This window comes from Ambystoma mexicanum, chromosome 1q (genome assembly GCF_040938575.1).
Source record: "Ambystoma mexicanum isolate Mex_15411 chromosome 1q, UKY_AmexF1_1, whole genome shotgun sequence".
Taxonomy (NCBI): domain Eukaryota; kingdom Metazoa; phylum Chordata; class Amphibia; order Caudata; family Ambystomatidae; genus Ambystoma; species Ambystoma mexicanum.
Window position 1 is genome coordinate 430,591,897 of NC_090922.1, and position 24,278 is coordinate 430,616,174.

The window sequence follows — 24,278 nt, forward strand, 5'->3', positions numbered from 1 at the left end:
TGCTGGCATGACCGTGCAACAGGAACTCCTGATCTTGGCGCCAACTCCTCCTTCCATTGCTGCGAGAAGGTCTAGAATGTATCTGTTTTGGTGTGCCATTAACATTACTGTTCGGAGCTTTTCTTTTATCGCATTGAAGCCATTCACTGTAGAGTTTGTCTGCATCCCCTCCCATCTTGTTATCTGCAACCATTTCGCGTTTGTGTACGTCTGGGCAGCTGAAACTACTGACGCAAAAAACATCTGTCCTGCTGAACAACTGATGCTCAGGTGGTACATCGTTTAGAGATGCTTCTGATTCTTATGAGAAATAGTTGTCTATTTTCACTCTACTGACCGCTTCTTTCTTCCCTTTTTTTCCACTTCTATTGATCTCTTCTTTCTCTTGTTAGTATCCATTTTAGGGAAGTTGTCTATCTTCACATCCTTCTGTGGCACTACCAGTGCTGGCATATTGATGTGAACCAGCGAGCAAACTCCTCTCTAGTTGGGTGGCAGCTTCTCGTATGCCTTGGATCCACACACTCAATCGTGGTCCATTAATACTGCTGTACCAATCTTCATTGCTGGATGCTTTTCTGTGTATCTACACTCTGTGTTATCTCCAACCTTTACTGCACCTTCGTACTGGTAACACAATGCTGGTTTCTTCAGTGGAATTATGGGCATTGGTCCAGCTTCATTGTCTACCCAGGTGAGCAACTTAGCGCTTGCATCCCATTCTTTCAGGCACTTGTTTTCTCCTTGCACTGTGTTTACTGGTTACTGGTGTCTGTACTATGATGTGTGCTTTGCTTCCCACTACTCCCTCTTTCCATCCTTCTGTTGTTTATACTTGGCCATACACAAACATCTGTGGTCTTTCCCAGCATCCTGGTTCTCCTCCTGTTTCATTGCCCCCCCCCCCTCTTCGGGCATGGTAATTCTTTCAGTGTTATTGTCTTTGTCTCTCCTTTCTGTGAGCCATCAGTTACATATTGTATTGCCTGGTCAAATTGCCAGTAACTGTTCATATCAAGAGTCTTTATATAGCTGTCTTCATAGGGGAACGTTGCCGGAGACATCCATCTCAATGTTGCTGTTTTCCCTTGGAATCTTCCTCGGGTAGGGACCATGGATAGGTACATGAGGCATTCTGCTCTTGCTGCTGGTATTTCAGTTGCTATAAACGTTCTGGAGGCACTCGTGGCAAAGGGGATTAGTGAGAAGACATTGCAGCTCTCCCCAGTGGTTTCCTTACCTACTTTGGTCATGTGCTTGTACCACATGCTGTTAGACACTCAAGCAGTGTCAGTGAGATATAGGTCCACCCCTCCCATGTCTGTATCAGCACTGCGCTTACCTCTCCTTACTGTGCTTACAGTGCTCCCCAGGCTACCTGACATGGTCATTCCACCTGCTCTAGTTGGGGTAATGCTAGTAGAGGATACAGCGGCAGAACTAGATACAAAGGATATTCGCTAAAAAGAGAAATACAAAAACACCACTTGGAAATAAGAGACAAGACAAGATGAGCATTTTTAATAACCCCTTCCATTACCTGTGCTGCTTGGATCCTGATGCAGCTTGAAGATATCTGTTGCCTGCCTGAAATGCGCAAAAATGAGCGTTACTGTGTTAGTGTTGTAGTAGTTCAAGCCCCGTTAATTATGTAATCTGTCATGGCAAAAATTAATATTTGTTCCCACGCAGCTTTAATTCTAGAGTCTGTGAGGACTGCAAAGACGGATGGGTTTTCTTGTTCTAGTTGTGGATAAACTTGGGCCAAATATGCTGTGAAGACATGATAATGCACTTAAGGCTGGCATGCTGGAGATCTATTGGACCTTCTAATAAATTCGACAAATTGGCCTTGGAACGTATCAGGTTGAGGATCAATGGGCAGCATGGAAGAAATCCAATAAAACAGTCGCACTTTCACAATGAATGTTTGCGGAAAGAAAAATAACAGACAGTGTATCCTCACTCTGGATTTGTAGGAAGTCCTTGCCCTAACTCTGCTGCCCGTGAACAAGTAACCATTGGGTGACCTCTGCTCGGCAGTGCTGATTCCAAATGATCCCTTTTCTCTTCTTGTTGAGGATCATTGGCCCTGTCGATGTCGGTGCCAGGTGAGGCCACAGCTTTGCAGTGCTTTATGTCACCTAAATGATTCCAAGTGTTTTTTCTGATCAATTTAACAGATCTCTGTTACTGCTTCGACGGTGTGGGGGCCTGTGAAACAGGGCGCGTCCCACCTTCGGGAGACGTTTCATAGGAGAACCTGGTCTCCTGGATATACGGGTGGCTGCTTAAGTTAGTCCTCTTGGCTTTCAATGCTGTTGTTGTCTTCGCCGGCTTCAGGCCTCTCCTGGTGGTGTTGCAACTGGCGAGAAATAAGGGGGCACTAGCAATCAAGAGAGTCATATATATTCATACATTTCCTGACCCAATACATCAGCTTCACTTTCTGCATCTTTTACTGCTCCAGTGGGAGGAGCCAGGGGAAGTTGCATGCGCCATCCTGTCACCACCTCATGTGGGATTAAATGGTGGTCGTACCTGGGCTTATTGTGGAGTGTGAACAAGGCTAGAGGAAGGCAATGCAGCCAACGTTTGTTCAAACTCTTCTTAGTTTTGGCTATGTCTTCTTTGAGCAAGCTGTGGAGCCGTTCATAAGCACAGGAGAATTTGTATTGTATTCTCAGCAAGGTAGTAATGTGCTGGAACATCTCTTTGGTGAAGTCAGGGCCATTGTGAGACCGCAGGACCTCACACGCATCGCATGGTGGGAATACTTCCCGGACCAGGAATTTTGCTGCTCTAAGGCTGTCAGGATGAGAACAAGCACCAGCCTCGATCCAACGGGAAAATTGACACACGACCACTATCATGTAGCGGTACCCTTGGCAGACTTGGATCATGTTGATATAGTCGAAGTGGAGGTGTTGGAATGGACCAACTGGGCAAGGTATGGCTCCTCTCACTACCCTTAATGTATGACCTGCAGTATACTGTTTACATATCAAAAAATTAACCATGAATTCGGCCATGTGTTCCGCCAAGTTAGGACAGAACCATGTTTCGAATAGATTGTGTCCTCCCAGGTATTCATCATCTTTGATATATTCAAGTCTGCTTGCAACTTGCTTCGGAATTTTGTTTTCATAGGGTCGAGCGTCGTGCAGTGATGAATCTTGGTCCTCGGCGGTCTCCGTAGCATCCCTCATGATGTCGACGCTGGTATATAGTGGCACGCGCAGTGACCGTTACCAATTTTTTCCACATTGCGTGCTTCGGAGCTATTCGTCTCAGCAATTAAATTGCGATTTACTTCGATATGGCCTCCACACCGAAGATGGGCTTCGGCACTGTTCAGACTATGGGGCCAAGATGTCGATCACAGACCTGCACCGCATTTGCCTCTAGTGCTTGGGATCTGGCCACAAGGTTGATGACTGTAGCTCATGTCAATCGATGATGGTTAAGGCCTTGCGGGAAAGGAAAGGAAAACTCGATGCAGGTAAGTCCTCCCCCAAATCCCTGGCCCTTACCCCTTCGAAGAGGAAATCCTCCTCTGACACGCGAGATGTCTCTCCTGTAAAAAAAACTTTCAAAACCTAGACGTTTGAGATCTGGTTAATGACGCTTGTCCTACTCTTCCCATAAAAAGGCTAAGAAAAGGCATTGCAGATCCTCGTCGACCTCGTTGTCTTCGTCTTCTGAAAGAGTTACTTTCACTAAAAAGAACTCAACTCCAGCAGGGTTACAGAACCTCTGCTTAAAAATGTTAGACATTTTTAAAAAACACGCTCCTCTGAGTGTGCCTCTAAAGGAGTCCAAGAAAAGTGACCACACCTCAGCATCCATTGATACTGGTAGGTCGTCCCGTGTGTCCCCTTCTCACGCACCTAAGAGACTGAGAATAGAAGGAATCGTCCACGACGCACAAAAAGAAGCTGGTGTCTGTTACCTCGAAATATTCACTAGCGGCATAGAAGCCTTCTTCGAAGGAATCAAAATATTTAGGAATCAACACATTTATGTTTGTCACCGGAAGCTTTGAGGCATATAATACATGTTAAGCCTTTGAAGCAACATAAAGTGCTGACGCATTCGTCGACAGTTTCTAATAAGCCATCGAAACCTTCGATGCATTCAGCTTCGTCGGAGCATTCTTTGCTCTTGAAGACTGCAAAGTCTATTCCTGATGATCTGAAATTCTTCCTACCCATTCCTAGACCTCATTTCTTTAGGCAGATGGGTTCAATCTTTGAAGATGACGAGGGGGAAGAAGATCAGCCCCCTTTTGAGTATGAATATGGAACTCCAAACGTTCCTGAGGAATTAATTTCAGAAGAGTCCAAGATGAAGAATCGTGTGGCAATATTAAAGGAAACCAGTAGCTGGGAAACATCACCAGAGACAGAATTCGGTAATGCTGACATATCTGGTTATACTGATCCTTCTTACAGGGCAATTATTGGTAAAGTAGCTGAATATCTGGGATGGTCCAGACCTGCAGCTACTGTGGAGATTGATGACCTCACTGATCTTCTTAGACAGTGGGCCAATTAAAGAAGCTGTATTGCCATTTCATGCAGCCTTGAGAGTAAGAGTAATGGAGAACTGGTTGAAGCTAAATTCTATTCCATCTGTTAATAAGTTATTAACTAAGAAATACAGGACTGTTTCCATAGACCCTCCATTTCTGAACAGGCACCCAACGCCTGAAACTTAGTGGTTCAAGCAGCAACAGCTTCTTCAAAGGCTGCAGCCTATCCTTCTGCTCCAGCAGATGCAGAAGATAGGATGGTTGACTCTTTAGGTAAAAGAGTATTTATTGCAGGAAGTATGGCACTAAAATCTGCCAATGCTATCAGTGCATTGATATGATATGATATGATATGGCATTTATAATGCGCCAATAGACAAGTGTTTCAAGGTGCGAAATACACACATACCCTTTGGGGTGTGGCTGCTATAGCAGCAGAGCACATACCAGAGGAAGAAGAGAGAGAAGGGTTTTTAAGCCTGATGCAAAATGGCAAAGATGCCATGAGACAATCCCTACAATCTAGTTTAGATACAGTGAACTCGGTCAGTAGAGCCATGGCTGCCAGCACAGTACTTAGATGTATGTCTTGGGTAAGAAAATTTGGATTTTCGGCAGATGTTCAGGCATGTCTGCTAGACATGCTGTTTGACGGTACTTCTGTTTGGGGAGAAGGCCGATAACAGTATAGAAATACTGCAAGCTTCTAGAGCTGCAGCAAAATCTGTGCTGATATATCAGAAGCACAGAAAGTACGCGGTTGTTGGTTCTCATGATCAGTTTTGAGTTCTGCCATTCTGTCACACCTCTACCCTGAGGGTTTTCACCAAGCCTAATGGCAGTGGTGGCAGCAAGTCTAAGGAGGGGGATACACATCTACCCCTACCTGGACGACTGGCTTATCAGAGCTGTCTCCCTGGAACAGTGTCAGGGTCATCTCAGGAGCACCTGCCACCTCCTCCACGAGCTGGACTTCTCCCTGAACTTCAAGAAGTCCCATTTGACACGCTTCAATTTATTGGAGGAGTCCTGGATTCAGCCTCGGGAAAAGCTTTGCCACCCGGGTTAAGGGCTCAACATTTTTTGCAGATGGTCAAAAATTTTGAATGCCCAACGTCTTCCCGCCTACGACTTCCTAAGGTTGCTCAGCCTCATGTCATCTGCATTTTTCTGTTGCCAGAAGCCTGTCTGAGAATGAGATCCCTTCATTCACCGGCAGAATGACAGACCTTCTACAAGTCCCGACAAAGGTCGCCCACGATCTGCTGTGGTGGGCCAGCCGCGAGAATGTGATGAGGAGAACATTTTTGGCAACCATGGCCAGAGAAGACAGTTGTGACCGACATCTCCCTCTCAGGATGGAAAGCACACATGAGAGAGCTTTCAATAAGCGGACACTGGTCTCAGTCTTAGTCCAGACTCCATATCAACCTTTTGGAGCTGAGGGTAATCAGACTAGCGCTGAAGGCCTACCTGCCCTCGATACAGGGGAAAAGTGTCCTGATAATGACGGACAACACAGTGGCCATGCATTATCTCAACAAGAGAGGGGGCGTAGGGCAATGCAGCTCTGGTTCTGGGCACTAAAAGGAGTAACTCTTCTGGCAGTTCATCTAGCCAGAGAAAAGAACACGGCAGCGGATGCTCTGAGCAGGCAGAGCACGATCTCCCACAAGTGGAAACTAGCTGAAGTGGATCTGTTTGTGACCAGTGTCAAACAGAAGTGTGAGCTGTTCTGTTCCAGGGAATTTCCCCAAAGTGCAGCTCTAGGGGACGCGTTCGTAGTGGACTGGGAATTTCCACTCCTGTATGCGTATCTATCAGTCCCTGTCATTCCTCACATAATACAGAGGTTGAGGAAGTTCAGGAAAACCATGATCCTCATTGCTCCAGATTTGGCCAGGAGAACGTGATACCCGGACCTTCTGGAAATGGCCATCTGTCCTCCAATTCGTCTTCCCCAAAGAGAGGACCTACTCTTGCAAGAGGTAGGTCACATTCTTCACCTAGAGATCAGGACTCTCAACCTTCACGCCTGGTGTCTGAAAGGCTGAGATGAACTTACCAACTGTAATGTTCTTTCGACTGGATGTTCCTCCCACGTATTCCTCATCTATGATATTCGTATCTCACCAGCCTCTCTGCTTTGGTAAAAAAATTCGGCAGAGGGCACTGCGCACGAGGTCGTGGCGTTGATGTCTCTCGACGGTCTTCGTAGCGTGTCGACGTCACCAATCGTATAAGTAGCTTGTGGCGCGCCCGTTGGCTTCAGTTCTGTTTTTTCGTGGTATGATTCGAGGAACACCCAGGCGTGCCTCAGACTGTAAGCTCTTTGTGAACGAGAAGTGTAAATAACGTAAACTGTACTGCGGGGCAGGATGGGAGGGGCGATGAGGAATACATGGGAGGAACATCCAGTAGAAAGAACGTTACAGTTGGTAAGTAACTTGTTCTTCGAATGGATTGTGTCCTCCCACGTATTCCTCATCTATGATAGACTCCCATAGCAGTAGTAAATTTGGAGGTGGGAGTACTAATTATTTTTTATCATGTACGGAATGAAGTACAGCTTTTGCAAACAAACGTTCCTGGGAAGAAGAGGCATCTAAGCAGTAATGCTTAACAAAGGTGTGCATTGATGCCCATGTTGCAGCTGAACAAATATCAATTACAGGGACTCCCCTCTTCAGAGATGCAGAAGTAGCCATACCCCTTGTGGAATGGGTACAAAGCCCTTCCAGTGGTTTTTCCCAGCTGATCTGTAGCACTCTACTATAGCCAAAGTAATCCAGCGGGATATAGTTTGTTTTGTCACTGCTAATCCCAGGTTATGGCCGGTGTAATGCACAAAAAGTTGGTCATCCTGGCGCAATTTTATCATTCTTGTTATATAAAAACTCAGAGCCCTTTTTGGGTCCAGTCTGTGTAACCTCTCCTCTTCTTTGCCCAAATGAGGAGGAGGATAGAAGGTTGGAAGTGTGATTTTTTGTGACAAATGAAAGTCAGAAACTACTTTCAGCAAGAAAGAATGTTTAACTTTAAGTAACACATTATTCTTGTAAAAGGTAGTATACAGAGGTTTGCATGAGAGAGTCTGAAATTCACTAACCCTGCGGACTGATTTTAAGGCCACAAAAAGGACATTCGTGAGTGTTAAAAGCCTTAAAGGACAGGAATGTAGAAGCTCAAAAGGTATACAAGTTAGGAATTTCAACCCAAGATTCAAATCCCAAGTATGGACATGAAAAGGTATTGAGGGTACATAGTTGTTAGCCCCTTCAAAAACTGAATAATCAAAGGAATCTTAAAATAGGAAACCTCTTCCGAGGAGCACTTGAATATGGAAAGAGCTGCCAAATATCCCTTTATTGTCCCAATCTGGAGCCCCAGATTGGCCAGATGTAATAGAAAAGATAGCACTATAGGAGTGCCACATTGAAAATGGTCCACATTCTTATCTTTGCACCAGTTACTGAATTTATTCCATCAAGAGATCCGGTACAGAGATTTAGTTGCTGGCCTTCTGGCCGAAAGCAAAATCTCCATTACGTCATCCGGGAGGTCCCAATCTCAACCTCTCAGAAACCATGCATGAAGGTTGAGATTCTTGACCTCTGGATGGAGAACTCGACCTTCCTCTTGTGGAAGACGTATTGGAGGGCAGATGGACATGTCCAGAAGGTCTGCGTACCACATCCTCCTGGCCCAATCCGGGGCAATTAGGATCATGGATTTCCTGAACTTTCTCAACCTCCTGATTACGTGAGGAATCACAGAGGCTGGAGGAAACACGTACAGAAGTGGAAATTCTCAGTCCACTACGAACACGTCTCCTAGAGCTCGCTGTGTTCTGCTCTCCGGCTAGGTGAACTGCCGACAGAGAGAGTCCTTCTTGTATTGCCCAGAACCAGAGCTGCATTGCCTCTCTGCATAGTGGTAGTGACCCTGTGCCTCCTCTCTTGTTGAGGTAGTACATGGCCACTGTGTTGTCCGTCATTGTAAGGACATTCCTTCCCCGTACAGAGGGCAGAAAGGCCTTCAACGCTAGTCTGATCGCCCTGAGCTCCAAACGGTTGATGTGTAGTTTGGACTCCAATGGAGACCAACGACCGCTGATTGTCAGATCGTTGGTATGGACTGGCCACCATGTGAGTGAGGCATCTGTCACTACTGTTATCTCCTGTCATGACCAGTTGCTCTGAGAGCCAATGCAACCCTGCCCTCGGGACTTTGGGGCTTAAAAGGCACCCTGTCCGGATTAAAAACCAGAGAGATCAAGAAAGGCCCACCTGGACCATGTCCTGGCGCCTTTGGCACCAGGTTCATGGTATGAAGCCTGTTCAACAGAGCGAACACTGGCTGTCTGCAGGCCTGAACATCCTTAATTGCTGCTTCTGGAATGGGTGTGGCAAGTATGGGCGTGGCCAGCAGAACACGCTCCAAGATCTTGGGTGTGGCCGGGCCTGGCTATATAAACCCTGCCCAGGCCTTGGCAGATGCTTCGCGTTGAACTGCCCACGGCAGCAGAACGCTCTCCACTGCCATCTGATCCACGGAAAGAAATTCCAGCATCCTACGAGCACACAAGGTTTCCAGCTTATCTGACACTTACCCTGGTGGCATCTGCAGCGTCCCGCGACCACCTTCCTTCCGCACAACAGCAGATTCAGCCTCCGGCACCGCCCATGAGGTTTCCAGTTTACCTGTCACTTACCCGGTGATCCTCGGCATCCGCAGCGGTCCCGCAACTTTCTTCCTTCCGCACAACAGCTGATTCAGCCTCCGGCACCAACTCTGACGTTCCGCTCAATCTAGCGGTCACACCTGCAGAGAAAGAAGAGAAAAACAAAAACACAGTTAGTTCAAAAGAAAAAGCTTGCGAGTATAGTTCTCTCTTGCGTCCGACGCTTCTCGTGGCAGTTCCATCTGTGCTTTTGCTGTTCACAGATTGCTCAACGGCCGGAATCTGTTGGGAAAAGAGACATAGGAATTAGAGAACATTTCATAAGGGACATACGAGGAGACAAGGGAACAGTGAATTCTATTTTATTAACAAGGGAAGAATTACCAATTGCACCGGATCAGTGGAGTAACTCGATCCATAAGGACATTACGCCAGAATCAGTGGAGTAACTTGATTCAGTGGAGCAACATTGCACCCCTGCCGAGACGAGCAGGAAGGAGAGCACATCATTACCATCTCCAAGGTGAGCAAACACCGCGTTGGATAACCAGAACAACAAGAACACTCATCTGGGGACGCAAGGGAAGGGTCCACCGGGGAAGGTGTTAATCCCCTTATATTTATTCTGTTTTCCCATAAGGAGCTGGCTCCAGGCCAGTTCAAGCAGAGACAAGGACACCTGAGCTAACCATCCAGGCAGTGGAGCTCAACCACGCTGAAAGGACCATCTGACCCCGCTCGCATTCGACACATGTCTCTCATTCTTGACTCAGGGTCAGTCAATTCCTCTGGCACATTTCTAGTACCAAATTTTAATCCAAATGGAGAAATGTCTTCCTCTGAGGCACTTTCTTCCTCAAAAATAGAGGACATGGACTTTAAAAAGTCTGATTTGGGTAAAGGTGTAAACCTTTTTTCCTGTTCTGGAATTTGCCTCGAGGGAATCGAAGGATTCTTCGAAATTGTCGATGACGACTTCGATAATGGAGCCAATATCTCCTTCGGCTTCGGCATCATGGTAGTCGGTGCCAATGAACTCATCGAATGCTTCACTGGTTTATGCTTTTTAGCCGATACCCGGGAATCACTCGAATCCCGAGGAACATTCGACATTTTAATGTCGGTTCGAGATCATCGAGTTTCCGCCTTACTACTGGACTTGGCCTTAGTAGTTTCTGACTCTTCTGCGTCGTCCAAGGGAGCCACCAGGGTCTGGCTCTTACGAGGTTTCTTTGAGTGGGTTGGGCTGCATTCTCAAAGACCTTCATTATTTGTTTTCTAAACTTTTCCCATTTCCTTGGGGAATCCGACTTAGTTGGACATCTTATCATCTCAGTAGATGTGTCTGACGAAGAGGAAGGAGATCTATGTCTCCTCTTTGTCTTCTTAGAAGAAGACGAAGAACGTCTCGATCTACTCCTAGATCGAGATCTCTTCGAGTGTTTATGCCTATCGGAGTCTCTCGACTCGCTGGACTTTCTATGCTTCTTAGAAGCGGCCTTCGAAGAGGCCCTCGAAGCTTCCCGCCCCACTGCTAGTTCACCTTTTCGTTCACAAAGAGCTTTCTCCATCATCGACTGACAGGAGCCACAGTCGCCGGTCTGATTGGTCCAAACCCAAGCACCAAAGTCAGACACAGTGAGGGTCAGTGATCAACGTTTTGGAACCACAGTTGACACACTTTTTAAACCCTGTTTTAGGAGTGCAAGGGGTCAAAGAAGATGACATTTTCACTGAGGAAAATATGAAGCGCGCCGTTAACTTGATTGCAAAGCTATCGGAAAAACAGAACTGAAGCCAACGGGCGCGGCACAAGCTACTTATATGACTGGTGACGTCGACACGCTACGGAGACCGCCGAGGGACATCGACGCCACAACCTCGTGCACAGTGCCCTCTGCCGAAAAATGTTTCCGAAGCAGCGAAGCTGGTGAGATATGAATATCATAGATGAGAAATACATGGGAGGACACAATCCATTCGAAATAAGGATTGGGACCTTCCGGAAGACGTAACAGAAGTGTTGCTTTTGGCTAAGAGACCACCAACCAAATTCCTGCACCGCTGATGCAGGGAAAAGAAAATAGATCCTTTTACATGTAAAGTTCCCCATATTCTTTCCTTCTTGCTCCATCTAACTCATTCTCGGTTGCAAGTAGCCACGGTGAAGGGCTATTTAGCGGCCCTTTCAATTTTCAAAAGATCTCCGGATGAGGGATCATATTTCAAAGTACTGATTATGACACAAATTCTGAAAGGCTTAACACATGTGTTCCCTCCTACTCCCTTCATCGTGCCATCATGGGATCTTAACCTTGAACTAAGAGGTCTTATGAGAGCTCCCTTTGAGCCCTTACATTCGTGCCCTTTAAGGATGCTCACCATTAAAACTGCATTTTTAGTAGCTATCACATCTGCCCGTAGGGTAAGTGAGCTACAGGCTCTATCTTCCAAACAACCTTTCACGTCCTTCTCAAAGCATAAGGTAGTTTTAAGGGTTAAGTCATCTTTCCTGCCTAAAGTTGTGTCTGAATTTCATTATCACAATGTATTGCACTACCATCTTTTTATCCACCTCCTCATCCATCTAAGGGGGAAGAGAGACTTCATTGCCTATACCCAAAGAGGGTACTAGGTTTCTATATCACAAGATTAGCAAATATTCGCCAAGATGATCCGCTGTTTATTGGTTATGCTGGTCAAAGATTAGGCTTAGCTGTCACAAAACAAACCATCTCTAGATGGATTGTTATGTGTATAACTGAGTGTTACTCGTTGGCAGGCAAGGATTCACCTGGAGGACTGAGGGCGCATTCTACTAGAAGAGTGGCTGCTTCCTCGGCTCCTGAAAGAGGTGTACCAGTGAGGAACATTTGCAGAGCGGCAACATAGAAGTCCCTGCATACATTTAATGAATTCTACTGTGTAGATTCTTTTTCAGGAGAGGAAGCCAAATTTGGCAAGGCCATCCTCCATAATATTAACAAATAAAGTAAATTCTTAGCACCCTCCGCCAAACTCAAACTGCTTTGGGAGTCTATCGAAGATGAGGAATACGTGGGAGGACACAATCCATTCGAAGAACAAGTTCTCCAGCACGGGGTCTGGCATGGATTCACATGCTCATGAATATTCCCCGTCGTCAGGCTGGGAATCCTCGGTAAAGAAAAAATCAGTATCAGTTTCGTTTCTGATCTGTCTTTCGTAGTAGTAACCAATCACTGATCTCTGCGTCATACTGACCACAGCCAATGACTGCCATCCCCCTAAGCCCCGCCTCTGGCAGCCATCTTCAGATTTTTACCGCACGTTCAAGTGTTGGGAGTCCTCGTGCTTAGCTCTCGAGCTTTTGCTGCGTTTTCGCGCTTTTTCAGGTGAATTTTCACATTTTTCGGATAATCGAGCCTCAAGCTCTACCGTTTCTACTCCCGTTAACGGGTACCCGTTGCAGGATTTTCCTACTCCCCTCAAGGGTGAAGATTTCGTCGAATCAACCTTTTGGAGGATTCCAGAAGATTTGCGGCCTACTTCGAGATGGCCCAGGACGCGAGTTCGTCACCCGGACACAAGCTGTTTCGCAGCTGCCCTGGATGCGGGCTGCAGAATGTGTTTAAGGAGGACGAACATTTGCGATGCCTCTACTGTCTTCATGGGGACAAGACTCATGTAGAGAAGGACTGCCAGTTCTGCAAGAACTTGTCGGAGTGGACCATGAGGGACCGTCGATCCCGTCTCGCCAGCTGGTTGGAGAAGGGCTCAACGGGTGAGAAGAAGAAGAAAGGGTCCGAGCGGGCTTCTAAGTCCTGTGCGGGCGCCCCGGCGACGGGGGCCCAACACCAGGCCAAGCGCTGCGAGTCCGCTGGCTCCGGGAGCACCGAAAGGTCGGGCTCTTCGGTCGCCAGGCAGGGCGCGCCTTCCCCGGCACCGTCAACCACGAGCCAGCACTCCGGTTCGGGGAAGAGGAAGTCCGAGACCCCAGATAAGCTTCAGGAGAAGCCCCGTCCGATCTCGGGAGAGGGGGAGCGAGGCGTCGCCCCTCCCCCTAAGGAGAAGGCCCGGGACGCACCTAAGGTGGTGAAGGCCCCTACCCAGCAGGCAAAGGCCTCTATCGAGGCGATCGTGGCGACTCTGGCCAAGCCGGCAGAGACCCCGCCAGCGGAGACTGCCTCCGGGACTAGAGTTTCCCTGCCGCCAAGGAGGGAATCCTCTTTTCAGCCCATCGTCATGGCCACCATGATGGAAGAAGCGAGGGGGGGCACGGTAGCCTCCTCAAGCTCGGAGTCAGCCTCGGAGGAGGAACTGACTGAGGCCGTGAGGAATCTCGAAGTCCAATTCGAGAAGGTTCGATCCCATAAGGAAGATCCTCGGGAGATAACCGAGGAAGACGACGATGGCGAGGAAGAGCAGCCTTCCCTTCCGGCGCAGCCGGAACCTAGGCCTCAGGATAGCTTAGCGGCCATTTTGTCTGCGATCAAGTCCTTATGCTCTGAGATAAGGACGAGATTACCACGGCCCAGGCCGGAGGACCCGCAACCTTGCCCGTCGGGAAGTCCTCAGAACAAACGACGGAGGACCCAACCCTCTCCTCCACTCGCCCCCGTAAGGCCTACAGTTCCCTCCTCATCCTCCCACGAGTCGGGAGATGACGGCGCGGTGGGCTCGATGACGGGTTCTGAGGGCGACGACGACGGAACGGGTCTCCCGTCTCCCGTCGCACGGGCCTCTCCGCCCAACGAGATTGGCTCATTCCACGCCATGATCGCCAGGGCGTCCGAATTGTTCCAGCTCTGCCCGGAGGAGCAGAAAAAGGAAGGTTTCCTCTATCAGCGCCGGAAGGCCAAGAGGAAGACTGTCATCGCGGTGCCTCTAGTCGATGACATCTGGGAGGAGGGCCTGTCGGTACTCAAGAACCCCTCCACCAGCCAAATGGGACCGGTACGAGAAGAAGTACTGGGTCCCAGAGACCGCTCCCCTGTGCCTCAGGTCTCAGCCAACGCGAAGGTGGCGAATAAGAAAGCGGCGGGGTCAGGAGCCTCAACGTCGAATTCCCCTCCGGACGGCGAGGGAAAGAAATTGGACGCCATGGGGCGACGGGTCATTTCGTCTGCGGCAACGACGATCAAAGCGGCCAACGCCCTGGCGATCGTGGCCCGTTACGACAGGGAGCTCTGGTTTAAGCTGGCCCCCATATTGGACTTCCTACCGGACGACAAGAGGTCCGAGGCCCTGGAAATACTTCAAGAAGGCGAGGTGGCGTCGGACCACGCCATAACGGTGGCAACCGATAATGCCGATACTGGGTTCCGCCAGCTGGGCAACGGAGTTTGCCTACGACGACGGGGTTGGCTCCAGGCGACCGACTTCCGTCAGGACGTCCAGACCAGGGTGTTGGACATGCCGTTCGACGGCAGCAACTTGTTCGGGAAGGCGGTGGACGAATCCCTCCAAACCATAAAGACGGACATGGAGACGGCCCGCGCCCTAGGAGCCCTTCAGCAACGACGGCCCTTTCGGAGCTCCGGAGGCAGACAGGGGGCCTCCAAAGGATCCAGCGGTGGCTCTTCGTCCTACCGCCAGGTGGCACGCTCCTCGTCTCAGGAGGCCTACAGGGGTCGCGGCAAGCAGGGAGCGCCTCGCCGCCATCGGCAAGGTGGCCAGGGCGGCAAGGCAACCACCACCAAGCAGGACTGAACCGGCCGTGGCCTCGGGCCCCCACCGAAGCACCCCGGTGGGAGGCCGGCTGACGAAGTTCGTCGGCGTATGGAAGTCCATCTCCACCGATCGTTGGGTGCTGGATACCCTGGCAAGAGGACACCCTATCGAATTCCTGAAGAAGTGCCCTCACATTCCACCTGTGGCCATGAAGGAAAATCACGTCCCGCAACTGCTGTTGGAAGTACGGGCGATGCTCAGGAAAGGCACCATCGAGCCCGTCCCGAAGAGGCTCCGGGGTGTACTCAAGGTACTTCCTCGTCAGGAAGAAGATTGGCGGCTGGCGCCCCATCCTGGACCTTCGTCGTTTGAACAAATACATCAGGTCACAAAAGTTCAGGATGGTCACCCTCCAGCACGTGCTGGGACAGCTGGAGGAAGGCGACTTCCTATCGTCGCTGGACCTGGAGGATGCATACTTCCACGTTCCCATCCTCAGAAGTCACCGAAAGTTCCTCAGGTTCGTCGTCCAGGGACGCCACTACCAATTCAGAGCACTGCCGTTCGGATTGAAGTCGGCCCCCAGGGTCTTTACCAAGTGCCTAGCACCTGTGGCGGCGCGGCTGCGCCTGCAGGGGATTCACGTCTACCCCTACCTGGACGACTGGCTCATCCGCTCAAGGACGAGGGAACTCGCCGTCGAACACACTGCAAGGACCGTCCAGCTAATCACAGACCAGGGATTTGCCATAAATTACCCAAAGTCCCACCTGGTGCCGTCGCAGGTGGCCCTGTTTCTGGGAGCGAAGCTCGATACAGTGAGGCGCCTGGCGGCACCGTCGGAAGAACGGACGAAGAACATTATGGGCAAAGTGCAGCGCCTGCTAGCCACGGACGTGGCCAGGGTGAGGTCCATCAAGTCCCTCCTGGGGATGATGTCCTCTTGCATCTACCTGGTGCGCCTATGCAGACTACGGATGCGCCCTCTTCAAGAATTTCTCGACGCCCGTTGGATGCAGGCGACGGGCACCTTCGAAGACAGGGTCCCCCTCGATGAGGTGTTCCGGCGGGCGATTCAGTGGTGGGGCGTTCGAGCGCACCTCACGGCGGGCAAGGACTTTCAGACGCCGGCGTACCAGGAGACGGTGACAACGGACACTTCCCTGGAAGGTTGGGGCGCCCACACCGGAGATCTCCACCCAAGAGGCCTCTGGCTCCCGGAGGAGAAGCTCCTGCACATCAACATCCTGGAACTCCGAGCCGTGTTCTGGGCTCTCAAATCGTTCCTCCCGTCGCTCAAGGGCAAGGTGGTGCGGATCTTCACGGACAACACCACGACAATGTTTTACATACGGAAGCAGGGAGGTACCAGATCCCCAGCCCTATCCAAGGAGGCACAGGATCTGTGCCACTGGGCGGTCGCCCAGGGGATGTTCCTGGTTCCCTTCCACCTGGCAGGAGAAAGAAACACCATCGCCGACTCGCTCAGCAGGGAGCTGCGCGCGTGTCACGAGTGGGAGCTGCGCCAGGATCAGGTGGATCAACTCTTCCGACGATGGGGCAAACCCCAAATCGACCTGTTTGCAACAGCGATGAACTCGAAGTGCCAGAGGTTCGCCAGCAGGTTTCCCCAGCCGAGAAGCATGGGCGGTGCGTTCTCATTCCCCTGGGACGGCCTATACCTGTATGCGTTCCCTCCGTTCCACTCATCAACCAGCTCAAGAGGTCCCGGTGCAGGATGATCCTCGTCGCACCGGCGTGGCCGAGGCAGATCTTGTTCCCGGACCTTCTGGACTTGTCAACGTCCCCATCCATTAAGCTGTCGGCGGACGCGGATCTCCTCTCCAGAGAAGGAGGTGCCATCTTCCACCACGACCCGGCGTCGCTGAACCTGCAGGCTTGGCTCCTGCAGTGCTAGAGTTTGGAGGGTACGATATACCGGCCGACTGCAGAGAGGTTCTTGCAAAGGCCAGGGCGTCCTCGACTCTCAAATGCTACATTCACAAGTGGAAGAGGTTCTCTATCTGGTGCCAAGCACAGAAGATCAACCCCCTACAGATTACGGCCCCTCAGGTGCTGCAGTACCTGCTATCGCTGGCAAAGGCTGGGCTAGCCCATGCCTCCATTAAGATTCATCTGGCGGCGATCTCCAGATATACCAGAACCACAGGACGGACGTCCCTGTGGTCCCATCGACTGGTGAAAGAGTTTATGAAAGCACTGTTCCGGTCGTTCCCGCCGGTGAAGGCCCCAGCCCCGGCATGGGAACTTAACATGGTGCTGACTAGGCTCATGGGGCCCCCATTCGAGCCGATGCACTCCGCACCAATGAAGTTTGTGTCGTGGAAGACTGCATTCCTGGTGGCCATTACCTCCGCACAACGAGTGGGAGAGATCCAGGCCCTATCCTGCAAAGCACCGTACTTGACTTTCCATGCCTCGAGGGTGGTGCTTAGGACGCACCCCTCCTTTATGCCCAAGGTGCCGTCGGACTTCCATCTTAACGAGCCCCTGGTGTTACCTGTTTTCTTCCCGTCTCCTTCGTCGCCGGCCGAGAGGACTCTGCACTCGCTGGATGTGGCTAGAGCGCTGAAGTTCTACGTGGACCACACAAAGAGTTTTCGGAGGACATCACAGCTGTTTGTGAACTTTGGACCTGTGAATCAAGGGAAGGCTCTTTCGAAGTCTTCTATTTCCAGATGGCTCTCTGGCTGCATCATGCACTGCCACCGGTTGGCTAACCGACCGCTGCCAGGCCGTCCGAGAGCCCATTCGACCAAAGCGATTGCTGCTACTACGGCGTTCCTATCTGGTGTGCCCCTGCTGGACATCTGCAGGGCTGCTACGTGGAGGTCGACGCACACCTTCACGAGATTCTACTGCGTCGATCGGGATTCCAGGGAGGAGTCCAGGGTCAGCCAAGCAGTGCTACGCAACCTGTTCGCTTAAGGTGAGCCTGGTGAGGAGGTAAGAGACGCTTAAGGTTGAGTTGTTGTATTGCTTAATGTTGAGCCTGTTGCCACCTCCAGTGGTTCTGCATGTGTGTACTGCTATGTATTCTTATATTCATGAGCATGTGAATCCATGCCAGACCCCATGCTGGAGAAGGAACAAGTTACTTACCTGTAACTGTTGTTCTCCAGCATGGGTCTGGCATGGATTCACATGCGAACCCTCCCGCCTACCCCTCTGCGGCTCTTCACTTGGTCATACTGCCACTTCACGTGCTATCAAATCTGAAGATGGCTGCCAGAGGCGGAGCTTAGGGAGATGGCAGTCATTGGCTGTGGTCAGTATGACACAGAGATCAGTGATTGGTTACTACTACGAAAGACAGATCAGAAACGAAACTGATACTGATTTTTTCTTTACCGAGGATTCCCAGCCTGACGACGGGGAATATTCATGAGCATGTGAATCCATGCCAGACCCATGCTGGAGAACAACAGTTACAGGTAAGTAACTTGTTCCTTACTTACCCCTGGTAATGTTCTTTTGACTGGATGTTTCTCCCACGTATTCCTCATCGCCCTCCCATCCATCCCCTCTTGCCTAGAATTTCCGTGTCTTACACCTTCCTTTCTCGCAACGGCAAGACTATCTACTCCTGTGACACAGCATGCTAATTAAAGGAGGAACAAATGAAGAACTAAGGTAACGGTCAGCACGCGTGCCACTATGTACCAGCATCAACATCACGAGGGACGATACAGAGACCGTCGAGATCCAAGATTCAACGCTGACCGACGATCGACCCTATGAAAAAAAAATCCAAAAGCAAGTTGCAAGCAGACCTGAACATATCAAAGATGAGGAATATGTGGGAGGAACATCCAGTCGAAAGAACGTTACCAGGGGTGAGTAACTTGTTCTTCTCCAATACATTCGGCAAGCACTTCCTTCCCTGTATGGGTTGGATAATGTAGTTGTGTCAGTGCTGTGTGCAATAATGCAAGTGGCATTACCACTTTCCATTTGTTGTTTTGCCACCATTGGGCGTCTGTTGGAGATACTGTACATTCCTTCCTTTACCACAGTTCCTTTTCTTCCCTGGGTGCAGCTCCATAATTTGTATCATTGGTAATATGTTGTACCCCTCTTTTAGTATCATTGTTCTTGCATAATTGCGCCTGTGTTATAAAGCCTCCATTTCTAAAATGTCCCCAAAATAGGCGGTGCATTTAGCCTCCACATCGCCTGCTTCGTTACCCCTGGAGATTGGATCTACCCCTTTTGTGTGTGCTCGGCACTTCACGATTGCTATTTGCTCTGGGAGATCTATAACGTCTACTAATCTGACCAATAGTGGTGCTGCACCGGTGCACCATCAGCATGGCTGAAGCCCCTCCTCATCCGTGACAGCCCAGAATGCACTGTGGATGTCATGTAGGCTGAATCTGAATACATCGTCACTTCCTTTCCCCTGCTGTGTTCCATAGCCAATATTAAGGCCACTAATTCTGCTGTTTGTGGTGACTAATGTGATGTTAAACGTGCGATTGTCACTACCTCCCTTGTCCTGTCCTCTCTGTCTCACTACTGCTATCTCAGTATATATCTGCCCATTCGTTTGGTCAATTTTTGAAGAACCATCAATGTAAAGTACGTCTCCCCCCTCAAGTGCGTCCTCCTGTACTTTGCGAGTGTCACTGAATTCTTCTGTTTGCTGTGCAGTCACCATCCTCTAAAGCATCGGCGAGAAGTGTTGCCGGGTTGACAAGTCTGCATCTCACTATCTTGAGAGCTGGGTTAGATGGTAATATCTCATACCGCGAGGCCCTCTATGTTATCAGTGTGCTTTTTGGTATTTCCAAAATTGCGAAGAGAGCATGCTCCACATAAAGAGTGGTGCTGCATCCCATGGTAATACTCGCTGATTTATCCAATGCGAAGGCAGCTGCAGCCAATGCTTGTTTGCATGGATAGTGTCCTCTCATTACTGGATCTAGTTTCCCACTGTAATATGCTAGTGGCTTGTGCCCCAAGCTGGTCTTCTGTGTCAGTACTGCTGTCATCACTACTCCATCAGAGTGCGAGAACAAAATTAAATTCCTTTTGATAGTCTGGGATCCCTAACACTGGAGCTGTGCATATTGCTTCCTTCACCTCGTTAAATGCCACAGTCATTTCTGTTGTCCATTGTATTATTGTATCCCCTCTCCGTGCTTCCTTCAGTGCACCTAATAAGGGCCTAGTGTAAGTGCTGCAATGGAATACACACGCCCTGCAGTAATTACATAACCCCAAGAACTGCTGAATTTCTCGGACTGTTGTGACTCGTCTGCCATTTGGGGAGATCATCTGTTCAATATATAATACTTCTGTCTGGCAGTATTGTAGTTTGGACTTGTCCACCTTGTATCCTTTTTCTGCTAGCACTGTCACCATGTGTACTGTAAGGAACTCACGGTGGCAGTAAAGACAGACACAAGTGACCACAATTAAAGGGTGTTTATTAAACTGTATGCATGGGTGAGAAAAACATCTAATCTAAACCTAAAGCTAAGATGGGAGCGAGCTACGACCATCAAATAATAATAAGGCAGTCCTAGTGGCGTCTTGTCAAATAAAAAGGGACTCTACTAAAAAAAAAATATTACCAATTCTTACCACCAAGTTACAGAAAGAGTGTGGGATAATGTTAACCAGAAAAGAAAAAAGTGTTGACAAAATGATGATATGGCGGGTTCTCCCTTCCCCACGTTTCAAGCATGGGATAAGGTGGAACTCCTGAGCACAGCACACTCCTGGACCTCTTCAGCACGAGGTTCACAAGTCTTTCCAACGATACCAGAGCCTTCAAGGGCCAAGTCTCTTTCCTCAAAGTCTCACGCCTTAGAAGGCCTGCTTCTTCAAAAATAACAAACAAAGTTCTTTTGCTGGCCTTGCACCTTGGGCAATTGCTATTCGCCCCTAGGATCTCCTTCTGCCGGGCTTGGATCCTTCTTGCAAAATGGGCCTCCCGCCGTTGGGTTCACTATGGCCTTTCAAATACAGCTCGTAACATTCAGGAGCCTTAATGTCTTTTTAAACAAACACTGTGGGCAACTCTCAACCAGGTTCACTCTTGTCGACACAATGTTCCCTGGTAGATTACTCTTCCCCCATCTCACAGGCATCCCTCAGCCGGGTTCACGTTTGCCAAATATACAGTTCACTCTGCTTTATCTCAATACGGTATTCAATCGCTGTAGCTTTCACCTTGGCATCCCTGCGTTGGGTTTACATAGCTATCTTTAACACAGTTCATGATTTACTCATTTTCATCAGAAAGCATGGGTTCCCTTCTCCTAGCTTTCTTTCGGCATCCCTCTACCAGGTTCACAGTTGCCTTATTCCATAGTTCAAAATCTTATCAGAAAGCGGGGTCTCCCATCCCCTAGCTTTCTCCCGGCCATGGGTCAGAGGCTTTCTTTTGTGCAAAGGGTTTGACATGACCTTTGTAGAACCACTCTGACATCTCATGCCACCCTCTCCCACGGCCTTCTGGGACTTTCAGTTCTAATATAAAATCAAAGGGGGCCAGCGAGAGTCCTTCGAATGAGCACTCCTACGGCACCTAACCAGGATCGCCTCTTCTAGCCCCTTTATGTCCCCCACGGCTAATTTCTGTGCCGCTGTAATCCTTTCCATTTCATATAGCCATTTCCCGGCACGTGCGGTTAACAAGGGTAGTCTACACCTCACCTTTTCCTTGTCTGTGCTTCCATGGTATTTATTGAGGTTGCCCCCCTCCCTTTTCTAGTAAGGGCAACTGTGTGAACCCATTTGCCCCTCGTGTTTCCCTCATCTGTCTATCAGGTCTGTCGGCCCTTTTAATGTCAGTACAGGCCTTTGTCGGCTCCCGTTTCTTTCGCCTTGGAAGTGTCATGACCCACAGAACGCGCCCCTTCTGGACTTCCTGGTCCCTGTCACGGCTGGGTTTGCATTCATTGTTTCTCCCAACATGGCCGTATCACGTGACACGCCTCGTACCAGCCTTCACGGCGCACGTAGTACGTTCCATAAATATGCCACGCACCCGCGGGCCCGCATGTCTCAATGCTATTGCGAAGTAGCGACCAGACGTGTGCTCCGTAGCTTGCGGTATTATTCCCTTGCTTCTTCCACCCTAGCCCAACTCTAGTCCCTTCCTCCCTTTCTTGATTCTTGGACTCGTGTGCTAGTTGCGCACCCTGTTATTTCCTGGATTCCTAGACCCTTGCTTCCCGGTACTTGAACGCACGCTGGAGTCGGAAGAGACTCGTGCAGCCTTATTCAAGACTCGAGCAGTACGCAAGAAGGCATCGATCAAGAAATCCAGCAAAGATCGAACTCAGGTGAGAAGGGGGGAACTCCTTGACAGTTTGAGACGCCATCCGACCAAACTCGATATGGACATGGAAGCGCCCATCCAGGACCTAATGCATGGCATGCAAGAGCTATCAACCGAGGTGCAGAATCTAAAGGCGCAAAACGCCGCTCTCAAACAACTAGTTCTATCCCGCGATTCTGCCACAAAAGAAAGTGTATTGCTGGGCGGTATAGTGGACAAATATGATGGCTCACCAAAAACCCTTCGAGGATTCCTGGATTCATGTTTGGTTCACTTTACTTTTAAGCCCTACTACTTTTCAACTCCCAGGGCTAAAGTGGGTTTCATAATTTCCCACCTTTCAGGAAACGCCTTAACATGGGCTACGCCCCTCGTTAATTCCGGCGACGTTCTTCTAGATGACTATAATGGCTTCATACAGGCCCTTAAGACCATGTTTGACCGTCCAGAACAGGTCTATAGTGCCCATGAACGCCTGTTAGACTTTCAGCAAGGATCCCAGGATATGCTCACCTATGTTACCCGATTCAAGCAGTTAGTCAAGGAAGCTGATTGGTCCCCGGAGTTTTACCCTTTTCAGGAGAGGACTGAATGAGGAGATTAAGGATGAGTTGGCCAGAGTAGCTCGTCCAAACTCATTCCAGGCACTAATGGACCTTTCCATGCAAATAGATTTTCGTATCCAGGAAAGAAAGGCAGAAAAGAAGAAATCCAAAGTTAATCCTCCGAAGCCATCCTTTGAGAGTACCACCAAGGCAGACACTAACCCAGGCTCAATCTCTGAACCAGAACCCATGCAGATAGGAGCCTTCCGTGGACCTATATCCCCGCAAGAAAGAATGAGAAGGATCCATACGGGGTTGTGTATGTATTGTGCCTCAGACAAACACCTGGTTAGGGAGTGTCCTCTGGCCCCTCCTGGGCGTTCGGGAAATGCCAGCTCCTGATCCTAGATGGAGCAGAGCTTCGGGAGAGAGATGTTTGCTCCACATCAATTCCATCCTTGAACTCTCCTGGACAAAACAAATTGGTGATTCTACAAGCCTTCCTGTCGCCCTCCAAGAATAAGACCTATCCCATTCTGGCCTTGGTGGACTGCGGAGCTATGGGAATTTTCATTGATCAAGACTGGGTTGTTAGTCATCATATTCCGTACGAGACACGAAGCACCATGCAACCGGTGAAATCAATCGACGGAAGACCCCTCTCTTCAGGACCCATAAGCCTGCCGACAAAAGAGATCCAACTGTCCATAAACCATCACCAAGAGCGGATTACATTCGATATCATTAAGTCAGCCCATTACCCCATGGTATTGGGTATGCCCTGGTTACAGAAGCACAATCTGTATATCAATTGGACAGCAGGATCACTATTCCTAGGCTCTGAGTTTTGTATGTCCCACTCTCTATTCCTGGATACCTCCTCCACACCCCTTAAAGAACCACCAAGAGACCTGAAAACACCACTCATGGTTTCTAATATCATACAAGTCCCAGAGGCCTATCAGGGATATGCTGATGTATTTTCAACTGCCATAGTCCAGGCCTTACCCCCTCACAGACCTGGAGACTGTGCCATAGATACAGATCCCTCAGCAGTGATTCCTTTTGGAAGAATGTTCATTCTTTCAGAACATGAGAAAAAGGCCCTCAGAGAATACCTGGATACCAACCTTGAAAACGGCACCATAAGACCTTCAAAATCTCCAGCGGGTGCTTCATTGTTCTTTGTTCCCAAGAAGCACACTAAGGAACTCAGACCTTGCTTTGACTATCGTTGCTTAAATCAATGCACCCTCAAAGATCGGTACCCACTACCCCTGATCTCGGATATCCTGGTAGCTGTGAGAGGCGCCGTAATCTTCACGAAGTTGGATCTCCGGGGTGCCTATCATTTGATCCGTGCCCGGGAAGGAGACGAATGGAAAACAGCCGTTAGAACACCCGTTGGTCACTATGAATATCTAGTCATGCCCTTTGGACTAGCTAATGCCCCCACGGTTTTTCAACGATTTATGGACAGGGTGTTTTCTGATATGTTATTCCTTTTTGTCATTGTCTATCTGGATGACATATTGATCTTTTCCAAGG

General features: G+C 49.4%; 1 protein-coding gene across 4 annotated transcripts in view; it reads left to right on the forward strand.

Moving 5' to 3' along the window:
• DNAAF1 (dynein axonemal assembly factor 1) overlaps window positions 1-24,278 on the forward strand; it is a 1,258,717-nt gene that overhangs the window by 1,056,817 nt on the left and 177,622 nt on the right. The window lies entirely within an intron of this gene.